General features: G+C 48.0%; 1 pseudogene across 1 annotated transcript in view; it reads right to left on the bottom strand.

The window, feature by feature from the left end:
- Nucleotides 1-3799: 3799 nt before the first annotated feature.
- The window catches only part of LOC310753746 (inositol polyphosphate 5-phosphatase OCRL-like), a 68478-nt pseudogene continuing 45014 nt past the window's right edge, over nt 3800-27263 (bottom strand). The window contains exons 2-16 of the transcript in view: nt 17771-17878; nt 16959-17058; nt 16640-16851; nt 15116-15154; nt 13025-13128; nt 11484-11619; nt 10893-10982; nt 10245-10398; nt 9229-9438; nt 8917-8940; nt 6356-6462; nt 5748-5832; nt 4930-5057; nt 3999-4110; nt 3800-3915 (exon numbers count right to left, since the gene is read on the bottom strand). The product of the transcript in view is annotated as an inositol polyphosphate 5-phosphatase OCRL-like (transcript). The remainder of the gene's footprint in view (nt 3916-3998; nt 4111-4929; nt 5058-5747; nt 5833-6355; nt 6463-8916; nt 8941-9228; nt 9439-10244; nt 10399-10892; nt 10983-11483; nt 11620-13024; nt 13129-15115; nt 15155-16639; nt 16852-16958; nt 17059-17770; nt 17879-27263) is intronic.

The raw sequence follows: 27263 nt of genomic DNA on the forward strand, positions 1-27263 counted from the left end.
TGGTATTGTTAGAAGGGCAGAGTGGGGAGCAAGAGATTCAGGGGCCGGTTTTAGACCCACAGTGCTCGGGTTTATTCTGCTGCCTGCTTGACATTGTGCCTCCTTTCCCCCTACCTTTTATTCCTATGAAAGTTTCACAGTGTCGCTGCTTGGGATTCTGGATAATCTATGGTGTTTTTCTTTTCAGTTTTTTTAATTAATTTTCCAAAAAATTTTTAAGACAAACAAACAAACAAACAAACTGAAATATACTCAGAGTCGCAAAGTGATTTCATGCTCTTTATTCAGCTCATAGTGGTGAGGAGGAATGAATGAATGTCTCCTCAAAGTATCTGCTTTATATACATTATTTACACAATGGGCTGCACATGATTGGCTAATTCCGGAATTCTACTGTAAGCCAATCAGGTTGTGGATTCACTTCTATCTGGAGCATGATTGGGTGGTTCCTGCCAACCAATCATACTGCTGCATTGTTCTAGGACCAATCAGACTGCTGCATTCTGAATCCTATTGTTCTAGGACCAATCAGACTGCTGCCTTTTGGATCCTATTGTTCTAGGACCAATCAGACTGCTGCAGTTTGGATCCTATTGAACTCAGTACATAACACAAACAAACATACATCCTAATTGTAATTAAACCAATCTTGATAACATTGTTAAGTGACTTCCTCAAATCCCCCTGGTTGAATTTCATTGTATTTCATTTTAACAGTTTTCCAAAATCAATCTTCTTTAAAAAAAAAATATAACTTGATCACTTCACATCTTTCATTCTTTCTAATCTAGCTTGAAACATCTTAATTCCTATCCTTACATATTTAAACCCTAAGCCTATCTCATATTTGCAAGCTTTTCCAGTTAGGTTATCTTGACATATTTAGCTAAATAATCTTTGACTTTTGTCCATTCTTCCTGGTACTCCTCCTCCTTCTGGTCGCGGACTCTTCCCGTCAGGTGGGCTAGGCCCGGGATTCTGGAGAATCTATGTGACTAGATGCTTGTAACGTATGCCAGGCAATCTGGCACAAGTGGGTAGGGTTGCCATCCGCCGGGATTTGGCCGTTGGAAACAAGTGTCCATGCGGGAAACGCTTGAATGTCCAGGAAAATCCCAAGGTATAGCAATTCTACACGTGGGGAGTAGGGACGCAAGCGCAAATCAGAATAAAGCAAAGGCTGGGAAAGTTCAGACAGAAAAACACACAGACACACACACACTATTCCTCAAGATTTGTGTTTAAGACACAGGATCATAGAATTGTGGAGTTGGAAGGGACACCGAGGACCATCTAGTTCCGTTATTCCCAATCAGGGGTCCGTGGCCCCATCCCTTGCCTCCCTCCAACTAATTTTCTCTCATATTGGCATGGCAATAGCATACATTTTATGGGTGGTCTTGTTGTTTTTAGTATACCTAAAATCCTTTGCTTATTACCCCACATTTTGTTCAAAAAATTGCTTTGCAGAGGTAACTACCATAGAGTTATCAATTTTTTCAAAAGTAGGGGGTCTGCGGCTTGGCTTTTGAAAAATAAGGGGTCCTCAGTAATTAGCCAATTAGGAACCACTGATCTAGTTCAATCCCCTACAATGCAGGAATAATGCAGTTGGCCTATACAGGGATCAAACTTAGGACCTTGGCATTATCAGCACCCCGCTCTGAACATCTGCGTCACCTTCAGAGTTGTTGTTGTGGGAGCTGTAGTTCACCAAAGTAAATATTGAAAGGATCCTCTTTTTACATCAAGGACAGACCATGCCAAACATCTACCTTATGCACAAAATTGACTCCCCAAGCTCTTCTTGTGTTTTAAGACACTGGGATGTGGGGAGCCGGAAATTCCACTGGGCTGGCAGAAGCCCCTTTTGTGACTCAATCGAGCTCTGTCTTCAACCCCCATTTTAGTTTGGAAAACTCCTCCCTTTTCCTTTAACACACTCCCCTCCCCCCACTTTCCTGCATTCCACTCTTTTTCATATCGAAAGCAATTTCTAATGTCCACTGCCAGGACCAGCTGAGGATGTTCTTGCTTGAGGCAGAAACACCCTGAGCCTTGCCTCTGCTTCTCCTTTAGGAAAGGAGGCTGGAGAGGAGCAGGTTGTGTTGGCGAAACCCTCACAAGGGCCTGACCGTGGTCACAATAGTGGCATGGCTGCAAGCATGGTGCTCTATGGACCTTGATCTGCCCCCCCTTGAGCCAATGGCCTCGCAACGCCTCATGCGCAGGTTGGCCCTGCCAATTCCTAGGGTGCCCAGTTGGATTATTTCAGTGGGGAAGGGGGAAGTTCCCAATCCCGTTCCACTGCTCAGCACCTGCTTCCCCACCCCTCAAAGTGATCCATCTAGCCTCCACTCCATCCCACTTCAAATGAAAATAAGTAATAAAAGAGCTCCCATCCAGACTCTGCAGTCTCCATAGCTGCTCTCAGAGCTCCAGTCTCCTTTGGTCATTTTTGGGACTCCCTTGAGAAGAACAAGTGGACATCTAGGAGTTGCTGTTGGTGGTGGTGGCGGGAGCAGGGCTCAGCTCCTCCTGCTCTTAAGTGTGCTCTGCTCAGTTCTGCAGCCTTATCCCTTGGCACCAGGTGCACATATGCTCTCATAACCCCCTCAAGCCAAGCCCAGTTCTTTTTCTTCCTCTGCTCTCCCTCCTACCACTGAGCCCTGGAGACAAAGCTTAATGGGGAGAGGGGAGGGCAGACCTCCCCTCAAGAGTCTATTCAATAATTCGCAGCCAGCTGCTGCTGGGCTGAAACTTGCAAGCTGCAAGCAGTATGAGGAAGGAAAGCAATTGAGAAACACCTTGGGGAAGCAATGTAGCCCTCTTTCTGCACCTGCAAGCCTTGTTGTGAAGAGCGAAGTCAGATTCCATGGTATCTGCACAACCTGATGCCCCATGCAGCACCCCCTCTCCACAGCCTCTCCCTCATGTGTGCTGCGAGGGCCCAAGGCGGCTACATTTGGAAAGTCTGGCTGAGCTTCAGAGCAGTGGAGAAACCAGCCAAGGCAAGTGTAGCTCCCCTCCAAACACCAGAACAATCTCTGCACAACGGATCTTTCATTTTGAAACAACCGCTTCCCAATAAATTAAGAGTGTGTGTGCACCAAGTACAGGAACCCAGGACAGAAAAGCAGAAAGACAAAGTTGCAGAACTTGGGGTCGGGTGGGGAGCCCAACCCAACCCAGCTGTACCCACTGCCTCAGCTCCCCTCCTGCTTCCCAGCCTGCGCCCCCTCCTCCTCCCTGGTCCCTTTAGGCAGTGCTTAGTGTCTCATGAAGAATGAACACCCTAGAACTCTACTTGGCAGAATGGGGACAGATAGCTGAACTATAGAGAGCAGGCTAAGGCGTACGTGGGCCACAGTGGCTGCCCTGCCCCTTCTTGATGAGCATCAAGGCTGGGGGGACAGAGAAAGAGGTCCTGCAATCCCAGGACAGGCCAGGAATCCTTATGCCTGGTACCCACCAAGAGTAGCACATGCTCAGCTGCAGCAGAAGGGGAGAGCGTGGACTACTGCGCAGGGACTGAGAGCAGCAGTGGTGGTAGTAGGATGGGCAGGGGAATGACTGTCCTCCAACAGGGTCCCTCCCCAAGCACCCTGAACCTGCTGCCAATGCCCTGGAACCATGTGGAAAGCCAAGTGTGCAACCGTGTCAGGAGTCAAGAGGAAAAGGTGGAAAGGGCAAAGCACAGGGAAGGGAGCTGGCACATGGCAAGATGGCACAAGGGGAAGGGCAGGCACCAGAGAACAGAGGCTGGGCCTTGCCTCTTCCCTCCCCACTTCGTCTCCAGTCACGCTTGGCACCTTTCGCAGTCATCCACCCCCAGCAGGAAGCCCAGGAGGAAGCCGATGGCACTCGGCAGAACGTTGGGCAGAGGCCGTAGCAGGAGGCTGGCGAAGAGGGTGGCTGCAGGGAAGCGAAAACATTTGCATGAGAGGAGGCGGGAGCAGGAGGAAGGCCAGCTCCCAGCCAGGACAGGCAGGCCTTACCTAGCATGTTGCCACTGACATTGTTGCTCTCAGAGTATTTCAGCAGCTCCCGCAGGAAAGCCACCACGAAGCGGAACACGTTCTGGTGCGACCGCGGCAACTGGCAGATCACCTGCAAGACAGGGAGGGGCGGTTTGGAGTTTCAGTGCAGAGCTTTGCTAGAGGAGGGGCATGGATCACTAGCACGGTGTACTTGTTATGTTTGCAGGTTTAGACCTGGCATAAAAAAAAAAAAGAATGTTTAAAATGGTAACCGGACTAGAACTCTGCTGGGAACTTTGGGGAATAATGCAACTGCAGAGTCGGAAGGGACCACAAGGGTTAACTAATCGAACCCCCTGCAATGCCTAAGGTGGGACTCGAACTCAGGACACTGAGATGAAGAGTCTTATGCTCTACCAACTGAGATATCTTGGGGGAAGGGCCATAGCTCTGCAGTAAACCACCTGCTTTTCATGCAGAAAGTCTCAGGCTCCACCCCCAGCATCTCCCAGGAGGGTAGGGAACATCCCTTGTCTGAAATCCTGGAGAGCCACTGCTTGTCAATTTCGACAATACTGAGCTAGATGGCCCAGTATATGGCCGCTTCCTGGGTTGGAAATTCAAGCGAGGTTCACTGAAACAGGTGGGCTATTGTTACAAGTCCTGGTCAGAAAGCAAAAAGGCAACATGTGCGCACCCCACCCCCCTCCACAACGGAGAGGGATGGTTATCAAAGGAGACATCAGCAACCTCTGCAGTTAACAAGGCTTCCCAGACCAGACTAGCCCTCCTGCCAGTGTGCCGGTTTACTGGCTTTCAGGGATGTTTTAGTGGATTTCCTGTTACTCGCGGCAACATTTGGACTAGATGACTTTGGAAATCCCTTCTGATTCTATGCTTCTGTACACACCACAGACCAGCCAGGAAGAGATGGGGCTCTGGGGCCGACCTGGCAACAGAGGTGGCTGTCATGTGAGCACTCAAGGCAGCGCTGATACAGTTCATAGCAAAGGACTGGTTCTGGCACTGCCTCCAGGAAGATGAGCAGAGCTTCGGCCACCGAGTGGTCACTGCCAGCTATTGACAGCCTGGCAAGGGAAATGTTCTGTCCTGTTACCTGCAGCCTGCCTCCTTCCCAGGCTGGTCCAAAGCAAGAAGCTTGGTCCTTATACATCTGGGCCCACCTTGCAAGTTTCCCCTTTTGGCGCAAGGTGGACCTTGAACCCGCAGCCCTGAGATTAAGAGTGTCACGCTCTACCAACTGAGCCACCCCACTGTAATTATCCCACACCTCCCCTCTTGACGAAGCTGCCTGCAAAGCTGATCTGCCGAGGAAATGTCCTTCTGCAGGCATGGTTTCAATCCAAACAGCAAATACTAGTGGTCAACTCCAAAAGTGCGGTCAACAAACCCTGCTTGCCAAAGAACAATTGAACGCACCCTTGAAGCTCCTTTGCAGCCATGTCTTTACCTTGACACCACGTATGATGCTAGATGTGGGGCCTGCGGGCCTGTCAAGATTCCCCACCTCTGCTCTATCTAGCCAGGCTGATGTTTTCAAATGGGGGTTAAAGCTGTGAAGCTGTTTGGATGCATGACTGGACTTGACTGTGGGCATTTCATTGTGCTGTGTCCCAGAGCCTTAAGGATGGGCTGGCCTAGGAACCTAAGCCACCAGGTATATAAAAGTGAGGTCCACTCCAGCCAAGAGCGAAAGAAAACCACCAAGCAGCCCTGCTCCCCAACAATGTCCCCCAGAGAGGATACGGATCGTCTCGGAAATGCTGGTGTCCAGGCACTCAGTTATCTCCTGCAGCTCGTCCTGCGTCCCCGGGGTCTGGAAGAGGTCCTCCTGAAGCAGAGTATCACCCATGCGTTCGGAAGGGATGAGGTACATCCTGGATAGCATGAAGAACAATCCAGCCCTGGGGTGCATAATGTGAGGTCGAGGAATGCCACAGTGGAGAGAAGCCCATCACCAAGAGAGCTGGCGCAAGGGCTGAGAATTGTATCCCGCCTGCTTTCCACAGTAGCATTCCTACTACCCTTCTCCTGATTTGGGGCAATGGGAGAGTGAAATCATTCCCCGCTTCTTCTAGTGGCCAGTCTCAGAGAGCCGCTTTGCTAGGGAGAGACAGACAATGGTTGGGAACACTTGGGTTCTTCTGAGCCGCTCTAAGGAAGACCGTATGCTGGATGTCCCACCCGCTGCCGCTCCACCAAGGTGCCACTATACTCACAGCAGGAGTTTGTAAGAGCGAGTCGGTAGCTAAGATATAAATCAATTGGGACGTTTGGAACCTGCACACCCCAAAACTGGTACTGGATTCCAGCCCACACCCATCCTTTCAATGGTACCGTCCCCCTCAGCTCACCTGGTGGCAGGCATTCTTGAAGAGGTGGTCCACCAAAAGGCAGATCTCCTTGGCCGCTCAGTGGAGTCATCACCATCCTGGGGTACGATATCCAGAAACTGCTTCTCCTGGAGGTCCAATGACAAGGGGGACTGGCATGAGAGCCTGACAGAATGTGTGCCTGTATGCATTCTTTCCTTGCTCCAGCTGGGTGGACAAGTCTTGCCCTCTGAGGCCACAACTAGGGCTGGGTGATAGCTGGCTTTCAACACAGTGATATATCACTAGCTAAACATTGCAATACACCAATATATCACGATGTCTGAAATAAGATGGAGCTATGTAGAGGCATTCGCTGGCTTCACGGTTTCCCCCGCATTGTGATTTCTGCTGCCCCCTGCAGGAGGGCAGGGGAAAGCTGAACCGGCAGAGTCCACAGGGGCTGCAGGAATCTAGAGAAGCATTGTCTGGCTTCACAGTTTCCCCCCACATGGTGTTTTTTGCATAGTACACACACACATCATGATTTGCAATATATTGCCAGGTCAGAAATTATGAAACCAGTCTCACTATCTAGACTTCAAGCTGATTTGAAAATATATCTATATTGACGTATTGCCCGGCCCTAGCCACAGCAAGCATCTCAAGGGGGAAAACAAAAAACAAATTGCTCGCACCCCAAATCCAAGCTCCCCCTCCCCCTATTAATATGCAGCTCGTAATCCTCCCACTCCGGATGTGCAGTTCACCCAAAAGCTTACTGAATATGCAGCTGTGGTCATGAGGTTTGGCTAACATTTTATTTAAATTGCTGGAACCTGCCCTGGGACCTTAGGGTGAAGGGCAGGAAATAAGTAACAAAAACAGCAACAGAACATGGATGGGCCTTCATAGGTTGATGGGCTGCAGCCCCAGCCAGCATGATGAGATGATGGGGTCACATGTTCACCACCCCTTGTCTAGAGCACGTTGCAGAGGCAGTGGTAGAAACTGAGCAACAGCTGGAGCCCCAGCCCACGACTTTGTCTGGGCAATGCAGCACACAGCAGCTGGTGAACCATGCCTCCTGCCTCCTTCCCATCTTCCTCTCCAGAAATGTTCAGGGTGGTTAGTTCTATCTCAAGCTACCACATTCAAGAGAAAGAGAAAGAGAGGAGGGGGGAGCAAGAGAGCTTTAGGAGCACAGCAGTGGCAAGCAGCCCATCACTAAAAGGAGTTGACAAGGATGGAGAATTTGATCCCCTCATCCCCAGGGCAGCTGTTGATTAGGACCCAGTTCATCCCGCCACCAATACTCCCCGCCCCTGTCGAGAGAGAGAGAGAGAGAGAGAGAGAGAGAGAGAGAGAGAGTGTATTGATGTGGGGAATGACACATACTGTATCAGAGTCTTAGTGCAAGAGTAGCTGGTGCATGCTAAAATACACAGGAGCCTTGCTGGGTTAGATCAGCATTTTGTTCCCAGAATGGCCAACCACATGCCCTTGGGAGTCCATAGGGACACGGGGACAAGAGCACTCTGTCCATCATGTTCCCCAGAAACTGGTAATCAAAAGCATGTGGTTTGTGATAATAGTGGCAAGAAATAGCCCTGACCGGTAGCCACTGATAAACATATCCTCCATGATTCTCAATGTCTACAGCTGTCCAAATTGACAGTCACCACTGTCTCCTTGTGGCTAGGATAATACACCCAAGTATATCTGATTTCGAGAGGAGTGACATTTCCCTGAGCCACCCCAAAGCAGCCACTACCGCTTCCCAAATGCCAGTGCTCAGGTGGTAAGAGTAAGCCAGAGTGGCATAGCCTGTGCAGCAGTGGCTGAGCACAGAAACAAGGAGAAAACTGGCTCTTGGGGCCAGAGGGGGCTGGCGCCTGCATCATGAGACTGGGCTTTCTGCCTCCCGTGCTGCCAATCGCAAGCGGACCCAGAGTCAAGCAGCGCAAAATCAGTTACAAGCAGTGCTGGCAAATTCTGGTTTCGTCTCCGTTCTCCTCTGCCGAGTTCTACAAGGGCCACGTTGAGGCTAGGGAAGAGAAAAACGCAGAGAGCTAGAGTCACCACCTGGACTGGATTTGAGTCAGAAGGCAGGCAGGTGAGGTTGGTGGGGTAGTGCCTGGTTTGCCCTAAGGGACCAGCTGCCACTGCATGGAGCAGCTGCTGATCGTTGACAAGGGCAACTCCATTTACGTGCCTTCGAGGCACATGCACACTGCCGCAAAGCTGGAAGGGGCACTTGAAGGGGCAAAAATGTCCCCCCCCCAAGAGCACAAAAGCGGCAAAGTGGCATGGAAACAGCATCTCGACTCCCTCCCAGGAGCTTTGGCACCGACCTCTCAGGCCTGTGGAGAGTTGGAGCAAGGAGTTTTGCAGGGAGGCTGCTGGTTTTCAAAAGGCCTTTCCAAAGGGCTTCCGGAAGTTTAGAGGGTGTTTGCAGGCTTTTCCAATGCTGTCCCCAATATACGCAATTTCATTTAAACGCACGGTACCTCGGAACGCAACCCCCGTGTAAACGGGGCGTTGCCTGTACCTGATTTGAGCCCGCTACAAGAACATCTAGAGGATAGCAAACCAACTGTTACCTTTTCTAGGAAGCTGTCTTCTCCCTGAGATCAGAGGAGGAAGGCAAGAGCAAAAGACAACCAAGGGTGTTAATGGCACAGGCCCTGAGAAGAGAAAGAAACAGCCCGTTGGCTGAACAGTATCTGGGCAGATGGCAGGGAAATGCACACGGTTCAGTGGCCCTGCGAAAGGGCAGGTGGGAGGACCAGAACCTGGGATGACTCAGTCAAGGCAAACAAAGGGCATGAACAGCACACAGGAAGCGGATGCACAGCTACAGAAGCTGAAGCGGAATGCAGCGGAGGACCCCCAGCCCCCACATTTCTGAGTGGAAGAGCAGCTGTTTTTCAAGCAGGGAAGCAGGGTGGGAAGGGTAGACATCCAGCACAAGGCTTCCAAGGAGGTCCCGAAGCAGCTTGGTAGGTAGCTCCCACTGATGGTGAGGAAATAGTCCTTGCCACGGTCAAGGTGAAGGACAAAGATAGCCTCAATCTTCTCTTCCTTGCTGACGTACACATCCAGGGAAATGTCCACCGTCTCACCTAAAACGGGAGGAGGTCAGGTAGATACACTCTTTGGCACAGCCAGGTTTGCTTGTCTGTAAATTAAAAGTGAAGACAGTGAAGAATTGAACAGAAGGACACAATGCGAGCCTGCTGGATCAGGCCAATGGCCCATCTAGTACAGCATCCTGTTCTCACAGGTGTATGGGGGAAACCTTAACTTCAAGAATTAGGAGAAGAAGCGACTCAGTCCCCCCCCCCCCTTTCCTCTCTAGTCCTCCAAAGCAGCAGCTGCACAGAAGATGGTGACAGGATACTGGAGGGTAAGAGAAAGTGATCCTAACAAAAGAATATAAAAAGGGAAAGGATTTTTGCGCCCCCAATGTAACTTTCTTTTTTAGTTTACATTTCATTGAGTTTTTAAAAGTTTGGCTAGTTGTATATGTTCCCCAAGATATTTTTGTGCCTCCACAACATAAAAATACGCATTGTTTTAAAAAAGTAATTTTTGGACGGACTGCTCTCACTGGTTCCCTGCGATGCCAAAAGGTGTTTGGGGACCCTCCAGCATTGTTTGGCTTCAATTCATTTGTGTGTGTGTGTTTGTTTAAAGCTGGCCACACACACTTTTACACTTTGGGCTCCGCTGCTTTGACGTGTGGCCCTTGGAGGCTTGAGCATGGGGCAATGCAGCCCACAAATGTTAAGCCTCCCCTGCTCTACCAAACTCCCAAGGTTTGAGGGAGGAGGGTTGGGAAGAGGAGGAGAAAAGGAAGGCCTTCCCTAGATGACCCTTGGGGTCCCTTTCCAACTCTACAGTTCTCTGATTCCAGAGAGAGACGCGCTGGGCTCCAAGTATCCCTCGCAGGGCTCAGCGCAAAGCCATGGCTTCCAATACTGGCTGTCACTGAGCTTGGGGATAAAGGAGAAGTGGAGGGTGACCTGCCCGTTGTTTGTGATCTGGAACTTCTCCTTCTGCAGCTGCCGGAACTTCACATTCTCAAACGGAAACTGCAGAGCAAAAGGGGGGGGGGAGGAAAGAGAGTGCTTGCCTTCAGCAGAGGCAAGGAAACGTGCTCCAGGGGGAAGTTTGTCCTTGGCCCCGGGCTCTCATTTAGGGGACTGCACATGCAACAGGTCCACGTGGGGCTCTCCAGATATTGCTGCACTTGCCACTGGCCATGTTGGCTGGGGATGATGGGAGTTGTAGTCCAGCATCTGGAGGGCACCACGCTGGCTACCCCTGGAGTCTTTGCCTGCGAGGAAGAGGAAGAGGCTGCCGCTCAGTGGAAGGGCATCGGCCTTGCATGCAAAGGTCCCAGGTTCTATCCCCAGCATCTCCAGGTAGGGCTGGGAGAGATCACCCGGAAATCCTGGGGAACCGCTCAAGACTGAGCTAGATGGGCCAAGGGCTTCTTTCCCCCCTGGTCTTTTTGCAGCAAACCCTCTTTAAGGGGTTGGAGAGGATCCTATTCGTCTTTACCTCCCTCCAGGGAGGGAAGGAATTCGTTCTCCATCCTGTCCATCAACTGAACAATATCCTCAAACACTTTCCGGTACCGTCGGTCAGCCACAACCTTCACCTATGGGGGGGGGGGGGGCAGAGCACATTTGTTGGAGCTATGGACTGAAAGGGGGGGGCATGAGTTAAGAGCAGAAAGGCCTGATGCACCCCCCTGTTCCCAGCCCTGAAAGAGGCAAGTACTGTAACTCTGAGAGCTTCCCCAGGATGGCAGCGGCTGTGACTTCCAGAGCCAATGGGCTGAAGCCAAATGCTCCAAGCCAAGTACCACAGAAGCTCCATTGCATGAATGGAGCCAACGGTTAAGGTATACAGTTCATCCCATGTGGTCTGCCATGCCTGCAGGAGCAGCGTGTACTCAGAAGAGTGGAGAATGGAAGCCTAGGGATTTAACAGAGCCAAAACCTGCCCACTCCTTGCACCGGAAGTCATTGGCCAAGGAGGAGCTCTGTGGAAAGGGGCCTGGTTGTTGGTCAGGGCCTGCCCAGATTCAAGGAGGTGCCACATAGCAGGCAACTAAAAACCCTGAATAGACGATAGCCCTGGCCAGGGCAGGTCTTACCCCTGTGAGGAAGAGGGAGCTGACGGGCTTGTGGTCGCTCCTTTTCAATTCCATGTGGCTTCGGTAGCTGAGCTGATTCACGCTGCCTCCTCTCCAGAGGATTGGCTCACACCATGCTGGCACACGGCACTTCCCACTGCAAGGAGACAGTTGGACTGGCTGAGGCAACACACAAGGCTCACACAGTCCAACTTTGGCTCCACACACGGCCTGTGATCTTGACCACGGTTAAGAGCTGGAGATGATGGGGCTTGGGAGTCCAACTTCTGAAGGGGCGGACCTTGCAGGTGTGCAGGCATTTTGCCTCATGGAGAGAGTTGTCAGGAAATCAAAAGCTGCCATCTACCAGGTCAGAATGAATTTCTGACCTCCCCCAGTTTGGATTCCTACATTGCAGGGGGTTGGACTAGATGACCCTCGTGATCCCTTCCAACCCCACAATTCATTAATTAAGTCTCCTCTGGCTGGCAGCAGCTCTCTGTGGCCCAATCCTTTTTCAGGTGGAGGTGCCTTTCAACTTGAGACTCTGCATACAAAGCATATGGCACACCACCAAATGATGATCCTTCCCCAAAGCAAGGGGCCCCGTTATTCTTGTTCAGACACTATTTTTTCAGTGATCCAAAAGACCCTTTCTGGCACCTGAAATGCTGCCCAAAGGAGCCTGCCCTTTTCCGGCTTCGTCACTACATGTTCCGCCTGTCCTTTTGATTTCCCCATTACCACAGCAAGAGCAATGAAACTAGCAGGCCTAGGTGGCTTCTGACAGTTGTCAAGAACCACAAGAATATGCCAAATCATGGATGGTGAGGCTCAATGGCTACTAGCCATAATGGCCACAGAACATACTCCACCAAGAGAAGCAGTATGGCTTGGAGGAGGGGAGCGTGCTGTTGCACCCAGGTCCTGTTTGTGGGCTCCCCAAGAGGCATCTCATTGGCCAATGTGAGAACAGGACGCTGGGCCAGATGGACCAATGGCCTGATCCAGCAGGGCTGCTCTCATGCTCTTATGAGAGAGCACCAAGTCTAATTCCCAGACTTCCTTGACACAAAGAGGATTCTCATTCAGCCTGCTGCACCTTTCAAGGAACTGCAACACCGCTTATACACACCACGAAACAGAGGATGCTGGTTATCAGGACAAATGTGGGGGAAAGGAGCCAAAACATTTCCAGAGCAGGGATGGCTTGAGGAAGACAACATATCACAGCCTTGCATTTCACAACTCGCCTAGCAGCCTTTGGCAACCCGGAATTCCATGCAAGCAAAGTGAGCAGGTGAAGGAGAGCTGGATCTCTCTCTTCCTCTGTGGCTTGGTGTCCATTCTGGCTGCAGAGGAAAGGAAGTCCGTCCAGCCCTCAACTCTAGCCCTCCTCCAACAGCTTGCTTAGCAGAAAGCCATGTTTAAAATATATGTTTTACTAGCCTGCTCAGGAGGATGGAAAGGCAGGACACTACTAGCATCTCAGCAGACTAGGAAAAACAAACAAGCCTTGCAGAAGAATGTTTGAGAGGACTTACTTACAAAGGCTCAACTATCAAGCAGGATCTGTTTTAGAGTCAAATTTGTACGTCGGGATGAACTTGATCTCTCCCTCTGTGAAATCAGCAAAAGCTGTCTTTTGGGTACGCTGAATGTTTAGCTAAAGCCAAAAAGAAATTGCTTATCAACAGAGAAGCAAAAGACCCCCTGTTGCCTGACAATGGAATCTATTAACAGCCACTGTTGTGCTGGAAGACCAAGGTGAAGTACTAGTAGGTTAAAGGTAAAGGGACCCCAGGTTGGACAGTGTTCTCGAAGCTACAAACATGAGTCTGACCAAACTGCGGGAGGCAGTGGAAGACAGGAGTGCCTGGCGTGCTCTGGTCCATGGGGTCACGAAGAGGCGGACACGACTAAACGACTAAACAACAACAACAACAACAAAGGGACCCCTGACCATTAGGTTCAGTTGTGACCGACTCTAGGGTTGCGGCGCTCATCTCGCTTTATTGGCCAAGGGAGCCGGCATACAGCTTCCGGGTCATGTGGCCAGCATGACTAAGCCGCTTCTGGTGAACCAGAGCAGCACACAGAAACGGTGTTTACCTTCCCGCCAGAGCGGTACCTATTTATCTACTTGCACTTAGACGTGCTTTCGAACTGCTAGGTTGGCAGGAACAGGGACCGAGCAAGGGAAGCTCACCCCGTCGCGGGGATTCGAACTGCCGACCTTCTGATCGTCAAGCCCTAGGCTCTGTGGTTTAACCCACAGCGCCACCCGCGTCCCTACTAGTAGGTTAGCCAAGTGCAAAAAAAGGGGTATACCTGCTGAAATCCTATCTTATACACAATTATTAAAGGTACAGGATGCTTGTGCATTTTTGCCCCATGTCATCTTAAATTACTTTGCTGCATCACACAACAGGAAAATCCTCTAACTCAGGAGCAGCAGACACGTGGCCCTCACAATGCTGCAGAACTACAATTCCCATCATCCCTGATTACTGGCCATGATGGCTGGAGCCAACAGGAACTGCAGCTCAGTAACATCTGGCAGACCACAGGTTAGCCATACCTACAATATGCAATGTTATATGTACCAATAATCCATACAAACTGTTAACAACCACCAGAATACACCCCGACACTATGAGCAACTGCAAAACCATCCTTTCGCATCCTACGTTGGCTCCCAGGACGTTTCTGAGCACAATTCTGAGTGTTGGTGCCAACCTTTAAAGCCCTAAATGGCCTCAGCCCTGAAAGAGTGTCTCCATCCCCATTGTTCAGCCCAGGCATCAGGGTCCAGCACCGAGGGCCTTCTGGCGGTTTCCTCACTGTGAGAAGCAAAGTTACAGGGAAGCAGGCAGAGGGCCTTCTGAGTAGTGGCACCTGCCCTGTGGGACACCCTCCCGTCAGATGTCAAGGAGATAAGTAACTATACAGCCTTTAGGGAAGTTTTTAATGTTTTATGATGGTTTTGCGTATGTTGGAAGTCTGAGGCTGCCCCCCCTTGCCTTCCTTGCAGCATCCTTCTCAAAGGGCTAAGGCATGACTACGCTCACAGAGTTTAAATCCACCATAAGGTGCAGCAATCAGGCCTCTGTTTCAACACAAAATACCAATGATCCTTATGCCAAGTGGGAGAAAGGTCGTCAACATGATGAACACACAAACCTTGGAGAGAAAAATGTAAAACAAAAAGCACCAGCAATTTAATTGGACTTAATGGAAGTATCTGCTGATAAGAACATGTGAGCAACGCAGATTTTCCAGACAGATGCAAAACCTAGAGCAGGAAACCTTAGACCTTTAGATATTGCTGGACAGCAGCTATGCTGGGGCTGATGGGAGTCCAACAACATCTGGAGCGTGTGCTGAGCTAGGAAAGCCCTCTAACTGGGAAACTGCAGAGCAGTCCTACTTATTCCAAGGCAACCCTCCAACTTAATTGGGACTTGCTTCTAATTCAGGTTGCACAAACCTGCAACCTTAAAAAGCATTTGTAGAAGTCGCAGTCATCCTATGTTCTTTGCTCCTAACTGCCTGAAAGTGGCTTCTCTAGCCTAGGCTGGGGTATCCCAGACAAAGGAAATAAACAGGGCAATATCCTAAACCACCACATATAACACAAAGATGTCTCTCACCTGGTCGTAGGTCAGAAGTCTCTGAAGCTCATTTTTAGTGATCAGATGACAATGCTGGAAAAAAGCAAAGCAACCACAGCTACAGGCTAGCTCACGGGGTCGGGGGGCGGGGGGGCAGCCTGCTGCCACTTCCTGCAATATGTAGTAAGACTGATAACTAGGATTGGGCAGTATGATCATATTAGGCTAGTGCTCTGTGAACTAGACTGGCTCTTGAACTGCTTCCAGGCCCAATTCAGAGCATCCCATTTGGCCTTTCAAGTGTTTCAAGGTTTGGGAAAAGGGTACCAGAAGAAGGCCCACTTATGTTTGCACTGCCTCTCCACTGACTAGAATCCCTTTCCCAGGGAACTCCTGCTCTTTCAAGCATGGCAGGGCCTTTTCAGTCATGGCACCCGACCTTTCAGAATAATCTCCCAAAGAGGTTCACCTGGCCCCTGCTTTGATGTCCTTTCAGCAAAGACTTTTCGAATTTCCCCTGGTACGTTAATTCATGGGCAGGGCGCTTGTGGCCCTCCAAACCCTGCTGTAGTACACAGGAACATAGGAAGCTACCTTATATTGAGGCAGACCATTGACCCATCAAGCTCAGGACTGACTACATGGACTGGCAGCAGCTTTCAGGCAGAGATCATGCCCAGCCCGATCTGCACACACTGGTGACTGAGCCTGGAACCTTCTCCATGCAAAATGGCCGCTCTGCTTTCGCCTTACTGCCCTTAACAAACTGCAACTCCCACCCCGATCACTGGAGAAGTTGCCCACATTTGCTATAATCTAATCTAATACATCTCTGCCACTCGCTTTATGTTGCTCTCTACTGGCTGCTCTAGTAGAAACCTTAGTGGTGCAGCTGCAGCAGCAGGGATCGCCGACACTGCACCCTCCTGGTGTTGCTGAAGTGGAACTCTCATGAGCCCCAGTCAGCAAGGCCAATTCTTAGCAATTATGGGAATTTTGGTCTATCAACATTTGGAGAGCATTATGCTGCCTGCCATAAAGAAGGCTGATCACCGAAGAATGGATGCTTTTGAATTCTGGTGCCGGAGGAGACTCTTGAGAGTCCCATGGACTGCAAGAAGATCCAACCTCTCCATTCTGAAGGAAATCAGCCCTGAGTGCTCACTGGAAGGACAGATCGTGAAGCTGAGGCTCCAAGACTTTGGCCACCTCATGAGAAGAGAAGACTCCCTGGAAAAGACCTTGATGTTGGGAAAGATGGAGGGCACAAGGAGAAGGGGACGACAGAGGACAAGATGGTTGGACCGTGTTCTCGAAGCTACTAGCATGAGTTTGACCAAACTGCGGGAGGCAGTGGAAGATAGGAGGGCCTGGCGTGCTCTGGTCCAGGGGGTCACGAAGAGGCGGACACGACTAAACAACTAAACAACAACAAATGCTGCCTACCCTGAGCTACACACAGGCAGGAAAGTTACAGAAACATGACTCAGTTTGCTTCTCCAGATAGCGGAGACCAACAAGTTACATCAGCCAAGGCTCTCTCCCTCCAAGCCCTCAAAACGCACTCGTTTTCATGATTGTCAGCTGCGGCAGACCCTGGTCAGGGGGCAGGAAGCTCATCTGGGCACAGATATCCTTGTAATCCTGGTTTCGGCGCTCAAAGTCTTCCACGTGGGCAGCAAGGTGGGAATTGACCATGCAGAAGCTGGTATTGTTGCAGACAAACCTCGCGGCCACACACCCCTTGTTACCCTGCAGGGGCGGAGCAAAGATGGCTGTTAGTGAGCAAGCAGGAAAGAGGGGGGAACTGGTTGGCAGAGATTAGAAAAACAGATAGACAGACAGAAAGATAGACGTGGGGAATTCCGCTGTCAGGGTCTACTCCCCATCTTCCCCATGATGCCTGTGCCCACTGTCTCCCTCATCACTTCCTTGATGCGGCTGAGCTGGTCCTTCCTGACAAAGATGAGCACCAGCTGCACCTAGAAGATGCAAGGTACTGGGATGTCTATCAGCTCTGTTCATTGCTTGCTGTCCTGGGCCGGCTGGATGCAGATAGGAGTGGCAGGTGGCACCAACTGGGGATCCCCCAAGGGAAGAAGGCTCAGAGCCAGGGAACTGGTGGGGGGTCGTCAGAGGGAGAAGAGGGAGCAGACTGTGAGCAAGAGGAGGTGTTGGAAACTGAAGAGGCAGGAGGGCAGGAAGATTCTACGGCAAACAGCAGTCCAGAATCCGAGGCAGAAGTGGAGGCTTGAGGCGGGGGTCAAGAGGCAGAGATCAGGCAGGCTGCTGAAGAAGCCAGGGGGTCTCCCCATCCTGCTGCGATCAGCTCCCCTCCCTGCTGGTCTCCCAGAACACAGAGAAATTAAGAGGATGGAGCAAAGACAGGCAAGGTGTCAGAGTCTCAGGTTGCTTGGGAAGGACCAGGGGGAGGAGGAGACTTCAGAGAGTGGTGGGAGGGTAGCAACCTTCAGCCTTCACAACTACCTCACTGGGGCAAGACCTGTTGGGAAAGGTTTCTGCGATCACTAGGCCTGCACGGTTTGGGTTTCTTTGAATAAAGAATGTTGGCTTCTTTTGAATAAAACACCACTGACACCAGGAGTTTTTTCTTGCTGACCTCCTCCTCCTCCTCCTCACTCCAGCTCCTGACAGCTGTCTGGCTGCTGAAGAAATGGGTGGGGTTGGACTTACTTTCTTGTACTTGGATTTGGAACGCAAAGCCTTTCCCACAGCTGTCAGCCACTCTTGCTCCTTTGTCGAGTCCAAGTAGAAGAAAGCCTCTGTGCTCAGGTCCAGCTCCTGGAACCGAATGCCCAAGTGCCAAAGAGAAGGATGTGGAACTGCAGGAATAGGACTCCCATCGGAACAGACGTGCTGGTTAAATATGCAAAGACAACAGGAGTGTGCAAGGGCAGGCAAGATCAGGACCAAGAACAAACAAGTAATACCAGCCACTTCCTCCTCAGCTTAGCTATTCGGGGCCCCAAAGGAGCTTTGCTAATGAAAGAAAAAAAGCCTTTTCCTTGTATTTTTTAAGATGTGTCAGCCAGCCTGATATCTAAGCACTATCCCAGTAGCCACAGGCAACCAGAAATTCTTTGAAGGCAAGTGAGTTGGTTGATCTTTCCATTCTTCCTTCACCTGGCAACCTGGTTTCCAGGCTGGCTTTCCGGGAGCAGAAACCCACCTCTCAGATCTGCTGTGCCAACCTTGTTTGCTAGAAGATTACCCCGTAACACCCTTGTCCTCTTTGCAAACCTCCTAAATGGCTAGCCTTCTGTGTTTCCATTTATTTTTTTTAAAGATATTTATTGGAGTTTTACAAAGATATAAATTTAAAAGATCATATAAAAAGAAAAAAATACAATAAAAGAAACATAGAAAAATACATAAAGTAAGAAAAGGAAAATAAAAACAAATCCATTTTTGTAACCCTAACTCGTTATCTTATTTCCTTGGCCTCCTCACACCTCCCCTTTTTGTATTCCCATTTAAATAATCAAGTCAGCAAATCCTTACCCTCTTTCGTTTATCCTAACTCTATATCTTAACATATTATAACTCTATATTTCCATCCATTTATCAATTCATTTTTGCATATTCTTATTAACTTTGTTGCTAATGCCACTTATTTTCAGTCCAACATCATTTTAAGATTCATTAATTTTACAATGTTTCTGAAGATAGTCTTTAAATTTCTTCCAGTCTTCTTCCACCAACTCTTCTCCCAGGTCACGGATTCTGCCAGTCATTTCCGCCAATTCCATATAATCCATCACCTTCATCTGCCACTCTTCCAGGGTGGGTAGCTCTTGTGTCTTCCAATGCTTTGCAATAAGTATTCTTGCTGCTGTTGTTGCATACATAAAGAAAGTTCTATCCTTAGAAGATCTACCCACCGTGGAAGAATGGCAGATGAAGGTTATAGACTATATGGGACTGGCAGAAATGACCGGCAGAATCCGAGACCAGGGAAAAGAGACGGCGGAAGAAGATTGGAAGAAATTTAAGGACTATCTTAGGAAACATTGTAAAATTATTGAAGGTTAGAACGATGTTGATTCAGAAATTAAGTGGTTATAAGCTGTAATGATTATGTGATTAAGAAAAGAAAGGTTAAAAATTATACAGAAATTAGGGGAAGGATTTGCTGAATTGAATTAATTAGAGATTGGAATACAGAAAGGGGAGGTATGAGGAGGTCGGGAAAGTAAGTTTTATGAATATAAGGGATTGAAATTATACTTGTTGTTGTATGTGTTTTGTATGTTTTGTATGTATTTTTACTGTTTTTGTTTTTTGTTTTGTTTTTTCTATTTTATATAAACTTTTAAAACCTTAATAAATATTTTATAAAAAAAAAAAAAATGAAAGTTCTATCCTTCTTTGGCACCAATTGGCCGACTATGCCCAGGAGAAAGGCCTCTGGTTTCTTCAGGAAGGTATATTTAAATACCTTTTTCATTTCATTATATATCATCTCCCAGAAAGCCTTAATCTTTGGGCACGTCCACCAAAGGTGAAAGAATGTACCTTCATTTTCTTTACATTTCCAACATTTATTATCGGGCAAATGATAAATTTTCGCAAGCTTGACTGGGGTCATGTACCACCTGTAAATCATTTTCATAATATTCTCTCTTAAGGCATTACATGCCGTAAATTTCATACCGGTGGTCCACAACTGTTCCCAGTCATAGAATCATAGAATCATAGAATCATAGAGTTGGAAGAGACCACAAGGGCCATCGAGTCCAACCCCCTGCCAAGCAGGAAACACCATCAGAGCACTCCTGACATATGGTTGTCAAGCCTCTGCTTAAAGACCTCCAAAGAAGGAGACTCCACCACACTCCTTGGCAGCAAATTCCACTGTCGAACAGCTCTTACTGTCAGGAAGTTCTTCCTAATGTTTAGGTGGAATCTTCTTTCTTGTAGTTTGGATCCATTGCTCCGTGTCCGCTTCTCTGGAGCAGCAGAAAACAACCTTTCTCCCTCCTCTATGTGACATCCTTTTATATATTTGAACATGGCTATCATATCACCCCTTAATCTCCTCTTCTCCAGGCTAAACATGCCCAGCTCCCTTAGCCGTTCCTCATAAGGCATCGTTTCCAGGCCTTTGACCATTTTGGTTGCCCTCCTCTGGACACGTTCCAGTTTGTCAATGTCCTTCTTGAACTGTGGTGCCCAGAACTGGACACAGTACTCCAGGTGAGGTCTGACCAGAGCAGAATACAGTGGCACTATTACTTCCCTTGATCTAGATGCTATACTCCTATTGATGCAGCCCAGAATTGCATTGGCTTTTTTAGCTGCCGCGTCACACTGTTGGCTCATGTCAAGTTTGTGGTCAACCAAGACTCCTAGATCCTTTTCACATGTAGTGCTCTCAAGCCAGGTGTCACCCATCTTGTATTTGTGCCTCTCATTTTTTTTTGCCCAAGTGCAATACTTTACATTTCTCCCTGTTAAAATTCATCTTGTTTGTTTTGGCCCAGTTCTCTAATCTGTCAAGGTCGTTTTGAAGTATGATCCTGTCCTCTGGGGTGTTAGCCACCCCTCCCAGTTTGGTGTCATCTGCAAATTTGATCAGGATGCCCTTGAGTCCATCATCCAAGTCGTTGATAAAGATGTTGAATAAGACCGGGCCCAAGACAGAACCCTGTGGCACTCCACTAGTCACTCTTCTCCAGGATGAAGAGGAACCATTGATGAGCACCCTTTGGGTTCGGTCAGTCAGCCAGTTACAAATCCACTGAGTGGTAGCATAGTCAAGACCGCATTTTACCAGCTTCTTTACAAGAATATCATGGGGCACCTTGTCAAATGCCTTGCTGAAATCAAGGTAGGCTACATCCACTGTGTTCCCTTCATCTACCAGGCTTGTAATTCTGTCAAAAAACGAGATCAGGTTAGTCTGACATGACTTATTTTTCAGAAATCCATGCTGACTATTGGTGATCACAGCATTCCTTTCTAGGTGCTCACAGACTGTTTGCTTAATGATCTGCTCCAGAATCTTCCCTGGTATTGATGTCAGACTGACTGGGCGGTAATTATTTGGGTCCTCTCTTTTCCCCTTTTTGAAAATAGGGACAACATTTGCCCTCCTCCAGTCTGCCGGGACTTCGCCTGTTCTCCAGGAATTCTCAAAGATGACTGCCAGTGGTTCTGAGATCACATCTGCCAGTTCTTTTAATACTCTTGGATGCAGTTCATCTGGCCCTGGAGACTTGAATACATCTAGACTAGCCAAGTATTCTTGTACTATCTCCTTAGTTATTCTGGGCTGTGTTTCCTCTGCTGAATCATTTGCTCCAAATTCTTCAGGTCGGGCATTGTTTTCTTTATCGGAGAAGACTGAGGCAAAGAAGGCATTGAGGAGTTCAGCCCTTTCTGTGTCCCCTGTTTGCATTTCACCATCTTCTCCTCTGAGTGACCCCACTGTTTCTTTGTTCTTCCTTTTGCTACGAACATACCCATAAAAGCCTTTTTTGTTGCTTTTAACCTCTCTAGCAAGCCTGAGTTCATTCTGTGCTTTAGCTTTTCTGACTTTGTGTCTACACGTGCTGGCTATTTGTTTGAATTCCTCTTTGGTGGTTTCCCCCCTTTTCCATTTTTTGTACACATCCTTTTTTAATCTTAACTCAGTTAAAAGTTCTTTAGATAGCCACCCTGGCTTCTTTAGGCACCTTCCATGTTTCCGTCTCATTGGTATTGCCTGAAGTTGTGCTTTTACTATCTCCCTCTTAACAAACTCCCAGCCATCATGAACTCCCTTTCCTTTTAGTATTACTGTCCATGGGATCTCACCAAGCACTTCCCTAAGTTTTATGAAGTCGGCTTTCTTAAAGTGGGATTTCTCGACTTTAGAATCATAGAATCATAGAATCATAGAATCATAGAGTTGGAAGAGACCACAAGGGCCATCGAGTCCAACCCCCTGCCAAGCAGGAAACACCATCAGAGCACTCCTGACATATGGTTGTCAAGCCTCTGCTTAAAGACCTCCAAAGAAGGAGACTCCACCACACTCCTTGGCAGCAAATTCCACTGTCGAACAGCTCTTACTGTCAGGAAGTTCTTCCTAATGTTTAGGTGGAATCTTCTTTCTTGTAGTTTGGATCCATTGCTCCGTGTCCGCTTCTCTGGAGCAGCAGAAAACAACCTTTCTCCCTCCTCTATGTGACATCCTTTTATATATTTGAACATGGCTATCATATCACCCCTTAACCTCCTCTTCTCCAGGCTAAACATGCCCAGCTCCCTTAGCCGTTCCTCATAAGGCATCGTTTCCAGGCCTTTGACCATTTTGGTTGCCCTCCTCTGGACACGTTCCAGTTTGTCAGTGTCCTTCTTGAACTGTGGTGCCCAGAACTGGACACAGTACTCCAGGTGAGGTCTGACCAGAGCAGAATACAGTGGCACTATTACTTCCCTTGATCTAGATGCTATACTCCTATTGATGCAGCCCAGAATTGCATTGGCTTTTTTAGCTGCCGCGTCACACTGTTGGCCCATGTCAAGTTTGTGGTCAACCAAGACTCCTAGATCCTTTTCACATGTACTGCTCTCAAGCCAGGTGTCACCCATCTTGTATTTGTGCCTCTCATTTTTTTTGCCCAGGTGCAATACTTTACATTTCTCCCTGTTAAAATTCATCTTGTTTGTTTTGGCCCAGTTCTCTAATCTGTCAAGGTCGTTTTGAAGTGTGATCCTGTCCTCTGGGGTGTTAGCCACCCCTCCCAGTTTGGTGTCATCTGCAAATTTGATCAGGATGCCCTTGAGTCCATCATCCAAGTCGTTGATAAAGATGTTGAATAAGACCGGGCCCAAGACAGAACCCTGTGGCACCCCACTAGTCACTCTTCTCCAGGATGAAGAGGAACCATTGATGAGCACCCTTTGGGTTCGGTCAGTCAGCCAGTTACAAATCCACTGAGTGGTAGCATAGTCAAGACCGCATTTTACCAGCTTCTTTACAAGAATACCATGGGGCACCTTGTCAAATGCCTTGCTGAAATCAAGGTAGGCTACATCCACTGCGTTCCCTTCATCTACCAGGCTTGTAATTCTGTCAAAAAACGAGATCAGGTTCGTCTGACATGACTTATTTTTCAGAAATCCATGCTGACTATTGGTGATCACAGCATTCCTTTCTAGGTGCTCACAGACTGTTTGCTTAATGATCTGCTCCAGAATCTTCCCTGGTATTGATGTCAGACTGACTGGGCGGTAATTATTTGGGTCCTCTCTTTTCCCCTTTTTGAAAATAGGGACAACATTTGCCCTCCTCCAGTCTGCCGGGACTTCGCCTGTTCTCCAGGAATTCTCAAAGATGACTGCCAGTGGTTCTGAAATCACATCTGCCAGTTCTTTTAATACTCTTGGATGCAGTTCATCTGGCCCTGGAGACTTGAATACATCTAGACTAGCCAAGTATTCTTGTACTATCTCCTTAGTTATTCTGGGCTGTGTTTCCTCTGCTGAATCATTTGCTCCAAATTCTTCAGGTCGGGCATTGTTTTCTTTATCGGAGAAGACTGAGGCAAAGAAGGCATTGAGGAGTTCAGCCCTTTCTGTGTCCCCTGTTTGCATTTCACCATCTTCTCCTCTGAGTGACCCCACTGTTTCTTTGTTCTTCCTTTTGCTACGAACATACCCATAAAAGCCTTTTTTGTTGCTTTTAACCTCTCTAGCAAGCCTGAGTTCATTCTGTGCTTTAGCTTTTCTGACTTTGTGTCTACACGTGCTGGCTATTTGTTTGAATTCCTCTTTGGTGGTTTCCCCCCTTTTCCATTTTTTGTACACATCCTTTTTTAATCTTAACTCAGTTAAAAGTTCTTTAGATAGCCACCCTGGCTTCTTTAGGCACCTTCCATGTTTCCGTCTCATTGGTATTGCCTGAAGTTGTGCTTTTACTATCTCCCTCTTAACAAACTCCCAGCCATCATGAACTCCCTTTCCTTTTAGTATTACTGTCCATGGGATCTCACCCAGCACTTCCCTAAGTTTTATGAAGTCGGCTTTCTTAAAGTCGAGAAATTGTGTCCTAGTATGCTTGGCTGCTCCTTTCCGCTGTATAGTAAACTTCAGAAGAGCATGATCACTCGCGCCTAATGATCCTTCCACTTCTACCCCACTAACCAGGTCATCAACATTGGTTAGGACCAGATCTAAAATGGCTGTTCCTCTTGTTGCTTCTCCCACTTTCTGGACAATGAAGTTGTCTGCAAGGCCAGCGAGGAATCTGTTTGACCTTATGCTCTTGGCTGAGTTTGACATCCAACAAATATCCGGGTAATTGAAGTCCCCCATTACTACTATCTCCCTTCCTTTTGCATGCTTGGCCATCTGTTCCAGGAAGGCATCATCTATGTCCTCCGTTTGGCTTGGGGATCTATAGTAAACTCCCACAATGAGGTCACTGTTATTCTTCTCTCCCTTAATTTTGACCCAAATGCTCTCACTTTGGCTTTGAGGTTCTAAACCTTGGATCTCTTCACAGGTATACACCTAAGGTGTGAAACCTAAGACGCTGGCAAGTTAGCAATGTCATGTGACTTTAAGTAGTCAAGCTCGTTAAGTTGTTAAGTTGCTCAGTATATAAAGAGTGTTTGTTTTCTCTGCCTGTGGGGCGTGAAGCAAAAATGTCTGAAAGCTCCGGAGGTGTTTCTGTTATCTTTCTGCAATAAACCTGTCTTTGGAAAGACAGGCTTCCCTGTGTCGTTATTTCTTTGCTGCTGAGACTTTGAAGCTTGTACTGCAACAAGAATCTCTGCACTGGACTTAGTTAATGCTCTGCAAAGAGAACTGTTGCTGGTGGCGCAGCGGAAGCGTTTACTGGACCAGTACACAGACTCTCTTAGGTTATGGCTCCTTCTACGTTTCTACAGCTGTATTGTGTGCAGAGAAAGTGAAAGCAGCTTTCGGATGAGAGAAGACCAGCTTGGTCGTAAATCCAGCTCTTAAAGGAACTGAGAGGCTGCAGAAAGTTGAGAGAGCTGCGTAAGTGAAGATTTACAGCTTCATTAGCTGCAAAAGGCTAGCTTGACCTCCCGTTGTGTTTTTGTTTTGTTAATAAAAACAGAGAACGGTGGTAGGTTGCTAGTGAAGAGACGGAGGGGAAAAAAGTTTAAAAGGCGTCAGAGGAGGCTGGAGGTGTCTGAAAAGTGAGTAAAACAAATCCCAAGGGGAAAGAGAAGCAAGGGCACACAGAGGGAGTAGCAGCAAACCCCAAGAATGGCAGTGGAAAATTTCCAGGTTCCCTTTACAAAGTTGAACTCTGCTAATTACGTGCAGTGGTCTAAGAGGGCTCAAGTCTGGTTGGAAGCCAAAGAAGTGTGGGCTGACTATGTCCAGAGGCGAAAGCCGTTTATGGCTGTTGCAGCAGATGCCACAGCAGAGCAACAGGCTGCTGCACATGCTCAGAACAGGGAACATGATAAAATGGACACTAAAGCTAGGTGCATGTTGATGGTATCGATAGACGATTCCCAATTACCTCATGTGGAAAATTTAAGGTCTGCATTTGAAATTTGGGAAGCTCTTAGGCGAATTCACCATAGAGCCACGCCCGGAGAGAAGGTGAACATTATACATGCTTTGTATGAGTTGAAACTGAAGCCAGGGGATAGTGTGGTTGAACACACGTCACAGATGACTGAGTATTTCAACCGACTGTCATCTCTAGGTGTGAATTTTCCTGAAAATATTAAAGTTTATACTCTGCTTAGCAGCCTGCATGCGGGGTTTGAAAACTTAGTACTAACTTTACAAGTTTTGCCAGAGGACCAGCTGAATATGAATTATGTGACTGGTAGATTGTGTGAGCAAGAATATCAACATCATCGAAAACGTATTGATAATTCAAATACCCCAAGGGTTGGATGTTCAGATAATTCCCAGTGTGGGGGAACTAGCAGGCAGAGCTGTAAAGAAGCCTCACAAGTGTCTGCTATGGCCAGCAAGTCATGTTTTCGATGTGGCAGCAGGTTTCATTTGATAGCAAAGTGTCCAGAAAAGCAACAGGAATTTCAACAGTCCAAGGCCAGTTTCCGGAGCTACAGGGGAAGACGACGTGAGAACTACAAGAATCAACGATCCAGAGGGGGAGCAGGTGCTGATAAGGGACTATCTGCAATGGCAGCACAACAGAGTCCTAAAAGGAGCCAACAAACCTTGAAGTGGATAATTGACAGTGGAGCAAGTCACAGTTTAGTTCCAGCGACATCTAGTGGCAGCTTGATGAACTGCAAGACATTGCCAGTTGCAAAAACTGTGACTATAGCAGACAATAGTAAACGAGAAATGAACCTTAAAGGCACAATTTATGTTAATTGTTTGCAAACTAACCTTCCTGTTTTTGTTCTTCCAGGAATGAAGAATGGACTTTTGAGTGTGTCATGCCTGGTAAAAAGTGGTTTTAAGGTCGAGTTTGAAAATGATGTGTGCACCATTTCGAAACAGGGGAAGGAGCTAGTTAAAATTCCCTGTGAGGATGGGCTTTTTGTTTTGGATGAAGAGCAGTTAGCAGCAGGTAGATGTTCAACAGGTGAAGCGCAAGCTAAGTGTGTAAATAAGGCTCCTCATACAGGTTGTGCACATCTACTACACAGAAGGTTAGCTCATATATGCTTTAAGTATGTAAGCAAGATGCCAGATTTAGCTGAGGAGTGTAACATTAAACCCTGTCCAAATTTTCTGGATTGTTGTGCTTGTAAACATGCTAAGGTTAAGACATGTAACTATCCTAGATCTGATAGAGTAAGCAAAAAACCCTTTGAACTTGTGCACACAGACGTGTGTGGCCCTATGCCAGTCAAATCGCTTGGAGGTGCGAGATTTATGCAAATTTTGGTGGATGATTTTTCAAGGGCTAGTTGGGTTTTCTTTCTGAAAGAAAAATCACAAGCAGCTTCCATCCTGATGGATTGGATTGAAGAAGTCGAATGTAAATTTGACACCAGGGTACGTAAAATACAATCAGATCATGGTGGGGAATATGTGAACCACACGCTGGAGACGTGGTTAAAAAGGAAAGGTATAGTTCATAGACTTACCAATCCCTATTCACCACAGGAGAATGCAGTTGCCGAAAGAAAATTTCGTACATTACAGGAAGCCATTGCTGCTTTGCTGTTTGATTCTGGACTTCCACAGCGTTTTTGGGCTGAGGCTG

Source organism: Podarcis filfolensis (genome assembly GCF_964270895.1).
Source record: "Podarcis filfolensis genome assembly, chromosome: W".
Lineage (NCBI taxonomy): Eukaryota > Metazoa > Chordata > Lepidosauria > Squamata > Lacertidae > Podarcis > Podarcis filfolensis.